Consider the following 7,088-nt stretch of genomic DNA (forward strand, 5'->3'; position numbering starts at 1 on the left):
CTCCAAGATAATATTTTTGTCCTCTTGGCAGCCCACGGGATATTTCGTATTCTTCTGCAGCCCCATAACTCAAAGGCATTGATCCTTCCTTCTTCTCTCATCTTTATCACTATCCAACTCTCAGATGCATAGGATTTTAACAGAAAAGGCCATGGCTTGGGTTAAGTGCACCTTAGTTTTAAACTGACCTCCTTGCTCTTCAGCACTTTGGAGAGATTTCTGACTGTAGACTTTACCATTGCAAGCTGACTTATGTTATCAAGGGTATTGATTGTGGATCTAAGTAAGATGGAATAATTGGCAATTTCTATCTTTTTCTCTGTCTATCATGATGTTGCCTACTGACCCAGTAGTGAGGATATTTGTTTTCTTGATAGAGATGTATTCCATACTGAAGACTGCAGTCTATGATCTGCAGCAAGTGATTCAAGTTCTCTTCATTATCAGCAAACAAGATTATGTTGTCTGTACAATATAGGTTGTTGATGAGTCTTCAACTAATCATGATGCCACATTCTTCCTCATAAAGTCCAGCTTCTTAAATGATTTACTCAGCATAGAGTTTGAACAAGTATAGAGAAAGAATACAACCATGACACCCAGCATTCTTGATTTTAAACCATACAGTGTTCCCTTGCTCTGTTTATGTAATAGCTTTATGGTGTAGGTATAAGTTTTCCATGAGCAATTAAGTGTTCTGAGATGCCTATTTTTTAAAATAATAACCATCATTTGTTAAGATCCACACAGTCAAATGCCTTTACATAGTCAAAGAAATACAAGTAGACGTCCTTCTGGTACTGCTTTAACCCAAGATCCATGTGATATCCGCCTCTTCTAAATACAGTTTGAATCTCTGGCAGTTCTCTGCTGACATACTGTCCTAGCCATTTAATAATCATCAGATTATTCAGATTTTGCTTGCCTGTGATGTTGTTCAATAATTCCCACTTTCTATTGGATCACCTCTTTTGGTAATGGGAACAAATACAGAGCTCTTCCAATCTGTTGATAAGCTAAAACAAGGTACCATTTACTACCCATCCATTATAAAGGCAAAAGAACCAAAACCAAAACTAACAATATCAAATGTTGATGAGGATATAGATTTTTAATTCAACTTTTATAGGCTTTTTCTTTTTTTAAATAGGCATTTTCTTACAACAAGAATTACACACAATGGAACTGCACTTTCTCCACTTCCTCCCTGTAATTCTCTTTGATTACTTCTTCTATTTTACCTCTTCCTATCTTCTTGCCTTTGTCCCTGGACAGATGCTGTTCTTTTGACTCTGTACAGTTGATTATTACAAGGAGTAAGGGCCTTACTGGTGTTAGAGATCATCTGTGTGTTATAGACCTGTGTATTGTTTGCCTGAAAGTTGAACCCATGGATGTCCAGGTTCAAAAGATGACTAAGAGTTCTATCAGTCTCTACTGGACCAGTATGTAAGCCTGACCTATCTTTTTTTTTTTCCTGGAACTTGAATTCACTTTATTTGTTATACAAAATCCACTATGTGGTGGCCACAGCTGGAGCCCGAGTCCTCTGCATGGAGACTCTGATGTGAGTCTTTACAAGATGGTCCATGAATTCCTGGTGGGGAGACTTAGTGAACACAGTCTCTTTCCAGAGATCAGGGGTCAAGTAGCTGTAGGTCTTGGAGATGGCATCAAAGGTGACCTTGGCAAAGTTGCCCAGGATAGCTGCACAGCCCCTGGCTGAGGTGTAGCAGTCATCTATTCCAGCCAGCAGCAGCTGCTTCTTGGGCACAGGGGCCAAGACGATTCCATCGCCTCAGGGTGCAGGGATGAGACGCACCAACACAGAGCCTCCGGCCCAGTCACCTTACAGGAAATGGTGTGAGGCTTGCCAATCTTGTTCTCCCAGTAACCACACCGCACAGGTACAATGAAGAGCTTGGCCAGGATAATGGCCCCATGGATGGCAGTAGTCACCTCCTTGGAGCACCTGACATCCAAGCCAACATGGCCATTATAGTCTCCAATGGTGATAAAGGCCTTGAACCTGGTCTGGGGCTGGCAGGTGTCTGTTTCTGCACAGGCATGATTTTCAAGACTTCATCCTTAAGGGACATGCCCAGGAAGAAGTCATTGATCTCAGACTCCTTGATGGGCAGGGAGAAGAGATAAATCTCCTCCAAGGTTTAGATCTTCTTATCTTGACCAGACCGCCCAGCTTGGTGACGGGGAGCCATTCCTTGCCCTCGGCTTTGCCTCCCTGAGCTCCACAGCACCTCCCATGGCCATGGCCCCACCCCACAGACCCCTACTGAGGTCTCTGCAGAAACCACTGCTGGCTCCTCCGGGGCCTCTGGGCCTTTCTGCTGCTGCACTGGCATCATCCACCATTTGGTCTTTTCTTGGAGAAGCAGCCTGACCTATCTTTTCATGATTGTGAATTTTGTTCCATATTTCCCCCACTGAGCAGATCTTCTACTATGATCCTTTATAGGGTGGTCAGTGGAGGTACACAGGCAACATCTATTCTTCTGTTCTCAGGGTCATGGACATTGAGATTCACATGGTCCATTGGTCCTTTTGGAGTGCTTGCTTTAGTATATCTTTGCTTTTCTTCCTCTTTTAGGTTCCAGAGGGGAAGAGACTACTAGTTGCTCCTTAGATGGCTATTAAGACCTCCAGCCACTGTTGAATAAAGTAACTTAGGTTATACCTGTTGACCTTGATGTCCTCTAAGTCTGTGGTCCCAAGGCCCCAGAACCAGCAAAACATTGTCTCAGGGTATTTAGTTATGACGAAGATTAAGATTTAGTTATGATTAAGAAGCTTATAAAGCATTGTTCCCATAAGAGAAACTCTTGTTCTGATAGGAATTAAAAATGATGCAACCACTTCTGAAGACAATTTGATGGTTTCTTAGAAAGCTGAACAGTCTTAACTTATAGCAGCCAGCAGTCACATACTTATTTGCACAAATGAGTAGAAACACATATTTTTACATAAAAACCTACACTCAAATGTTTAAGTTTTATACATAAGTGCTCAAATAGGGGAGCACTCCAGGTGTCTTTCAAGGTGAACAGATAAACAAGTCATAGAACTGACATAAAATGTATTAGTATTCAACAATAAAGTGAGCTGTCAAACCACAAAAATACAAGGAAGAAACTTAAGTGTATCTTGCTTAGTAAGAGAAGCCAATCTGAGTGCAGCATGGCTAAACAAAGTACAGACAGCACCAGATGCTGGAAGAGACAGAGAAACGACATCACTCTCGTGCACAGTGAAGGTCGTGAAAAATGGTGCAGCCACTCTGGGAGACAATCACTTCTTTCAAAAAAGTAAATATTAAACTATATCTGACCCTGTAATTTCATTCCTCGGTGTTTATCTCAGAGAAATAAACAAACCAACAAAATCACAAAACCCTGTATAGCAATATTTATCACAGCTTTCTTCATTCATAGCCTAAACCCAGAAACCTAGATGGCCTTCGACAGGTGAATAGCTAAACAAACGGATGTATCCATAACCAGAGACTACTGTTCAGCAGTTAAAAGGCATGAACAACTGATGCAAGCGAGGAGGCCACCGCTGCTCCATGGGAGGATGGGCAATCTGCAATTGAAAGCCTGCCCAGCTCAGTGTTCCAACTCCAATGTACACAACAACAATCTGTAACACTCTTGAAAAGCCTACATTATTGAAGGATGGATTACAAAACCGCAGGAGTTCCGGGAGGTGTGGGAGGGAGGAGGTGGGTGTGGTTATGAACACATCAGGGAGGGACAGGCTGTGGTGGAGACTTGTCCAGTCTCAATGTCAGTGTCTTAGCTCTGATGCTCTATAGTTTTACGAGAAGTTACATTTGTGTGAAAAGGGATAAAAGATGTTCGTTACACTTGGGGGACCTAATTTCTCGCAGTGTAAAACTTGATAGTGAAGAAGGTGAAGTTCAATTTCTTAAAAAAGAAGTGCGCAGCCATGGGCGGCACCAGCGCCATTGCAGGTGTCATGGGCTGACAGAGCAGGGACCCTGGAGGTCAAGGGCGTGCTGCTTCTGGTCGCACAGGCCAAACAGGGACCTAAACTAACCTCCTTGAGGGAACTCACTCAGTCCCACAAGGATAAATATTGTATAAGATCCTTATTGTAGAATGAGTATAAGGATCCAGGAGGGGTGGGAGAGGCTGGAAGCACAGGGATGTGGATGTGCAGGGGAAGAGGAGGGATTAATCATGGGGTTGTACAATTTGATGGGTGGAGGGGTGGTGAGGGAAATGGAAAGAATTTGTTTGGATTCGTATTAGAATTTTGTAAATAAACTAATGAAAAGAAAAAGTCAACTTGGGAAGGGGAAAGGGTGGGGGTAAAATAAGCAACAATGAATGAATGAAAATCTAACTTTTGTTAAAATGACAATTAAAAAAAATTATATTAAAAAAAATAACCTCGTTGGTTCATTCCTAGCGAACTGACCTGAGCCACTCAACAGAGATTTTACTTTCCACTCTGTTAAAGCTTTTATTTTCTACAACAGACTCATGACCATCAAAGGATACGGATTTGACCTACACGGCCCCCCCAGCCTTCGTGGCCCTGTGCTCTGGGGACTCTCACTTCCCTGGGAACCTCAGCACCTTCTCAGCCCCCTGGCACAGCAGCCACCTCGACTGGCCCCTTACAGCGCAGCAAACCCAACACCATGGCCGTCCCTTGTGACTTCCGGGTCGCATGGAGAGATTACTTCCGCCAGGTCACCGCTGGTAAGGCCACTGGGGAGCCAAGTCTCCATCAGGTTGCACTGTGGACATGTGATTATAGATCTTGGAGAGCAAGCAAGACTTGAGAGGCAAATGCGTGTCCACAGCGTCCGTGTGCGCTGCTTCCAGTCTTCCAGGGAAGAGATTCCAACTCACCTACCAATTGCAGAAATTCATGATTTTTGTTTTTAACTTTATTGGCAAAGTTGAGGTGCAGAAAGATTAGCTGAATACACAAGAACCTTGAAATCAGCTGCTTGAGGACAGGGAAACTGAGGCGTGGGAAATAAGACAGTAGGACTGGCAGTGGTTTCAGCCATCCAGAAAGGAAATTTGCTTCTTCAGGAGTGTGAAAATGGATGAAGCGGAAGTTGCCTGGAAAGGATTCTCACTGTTCCAACCATCAGCTTTACCATTTAAAGAGTCCCTTGTTTTGTTTGTTTTTAAGGTTGCATCCAAGTGCAGCATATACATGTCATCACGTACAGCACAATGAATTTTCACGGACTCAGCCTATCATATCCCCAGCATCCTGGCCAAGAAATGTCACTAGCACCTCAAAGCCTCACCCCCACTCCCAGCACCCCCACCCCCAATTAATTCTTCCCTCATTTACAGAAGTAGAATCAAGTATATGCAGGTTTTGTGCCTGGCTTACTTGGATCAGTAAGTTTCTGAGATCCACCCACAGGTTGCCTGTATTCGAAGGTCATGCTTCCCATGCTGTGGCATCCCATCTGTAACTTTACTACAGTGTAAATCACTACCATACTGATGATTCAGGGCATCCGGCTGGTTCCCAGTTTGGGTCTGCAGATTATTCGTGTACATAGCTGGTGAATGCACATACTGCAGGTTTCTTTTGGAGGTACACTTAGGAGTGAACAAACTGGGTCACAGTTTATATATACCTCCAGTTTCTGTAAACTTTTTCTAAAAATGATCATTCCACTTCTTACTTCTACCTGCACTACACTGGATCCTGTCCAACACGCGGCATTTTCAGTCTAAAAACCTCAGTCATGCTGGTGACCGCCTGTGAGAATTATGTTTGATTTTCAAGTGATAAATGATGGCACTGAGCAAAAGGATCTTGTCCTTTAAAAAGACGGACCAAGCACACAAGGCATTTCCCCATCTCAGGGCCCAGCCCCAGCCCTGGGACTTTTCTTCACTTACACGGAGGCTCATTTGGCTTAGGTCTACTACTCTGCTTGTGGCTTCACTGATGACAAGTTGAGATGCTTCTCTTAAATGCAATAGATTGACTCAAACCATCTTAAAAAAAAATAAAAAACCTTTAACGAGCAAAAGCAAAGAAGAAAATGGCATAGGTAGGGGCCCAACCCACAGTGGGCCAGTGTAAAGTGAAGCCACATCAGCTAACCCTTCTTTATCTAAAAGTGCAGGATTTTATTTCTTCTTTAATAGCATGGGCACCATTCTCTGATCACTTTGCTGTGCTGTGGAGGTTTGTGTACTATGACCCTTAAACCCACCAGAACTTCAAAGACTAGCAGGAGGGGTTTCAGCAGAATTTCCAGATTGAGAGAGGGGAGACAGGAACAGAACTGGAAAATCATCCATTGAAACTAGTGGTGAGAACAGACTTATCTCCCATAGTGCTGGAAGCTGAGGCCCCTGGATTGGAAGGTGCTCCCAATATAGCTCCAATTATGAACTTAATAATCATGGAGATGGGAAGAACGGGCAATGTTCTGTTGTCCTGCACATGTCAGAGTTCTGCTCCACCAGTCAAAACTGACTTCACAGCAACAAACAATACTACGTAAATGATTGTAGAAAAAACACAATGCTTGGGAGTGGGGGAACACAGGTTGAAATGACATAGAATCCACACTGTAGACCTCAAGGCTGCTGTGGGTATGGTATGAAGTGACAGGAAGTGGTATAAAGTGATGGGACAGGTTGACGTGCTAAAGACACCTTATTTAATCTCTGGTGGTGGTCGCTAAGGCAGTGGCTATTCTTAGAGGAAGTTGTGATTACAAAAGGTATTGAGGGGGCACTTCAGAGAAAGACATGCCTTGTAAAGTAGAGGTCAGTCAAAAAGAGGAAGACTTCCAATGAGATGGGTTGGCACAGTGGTTTCAAACACAGCAACAATTGGGAGAATGGCACAGGCCCAGACTGCATCTTTTCTGTCCTACACAGCGTTGCTATAACTGACTCAACAGTTATAAACATAGCAGTCTTGGTGGAAGCAATCTTTCAGAATAGATGGTGGGTTCAAACAGTCAACCTTTCTGTTGGCAGTCAAGAGCTCAATCCCTGCACCAGCAGGGATCTGGCTTTGTTTTTTCCCTCAGATTATATTTTAAT

The sequence above is a fragment of the Elephantulus edwardii genome, unplaced genomic scaffold (assembly GCF_000299155.1).
Source record: "Elephantulus edwardii isolate Elephantulus edwardi_28Jun2011 unplaced genomic scaffold, EleEdw1.0 scaffold00007, whole genome shotgun sequence".
Taxonomy (NCBI): Eukaryota; Metazoa; Chordata; class Mammalia; order Macroscelidea; family Macroscelididae; genus Elephantulus; species Elephantulus edwardii.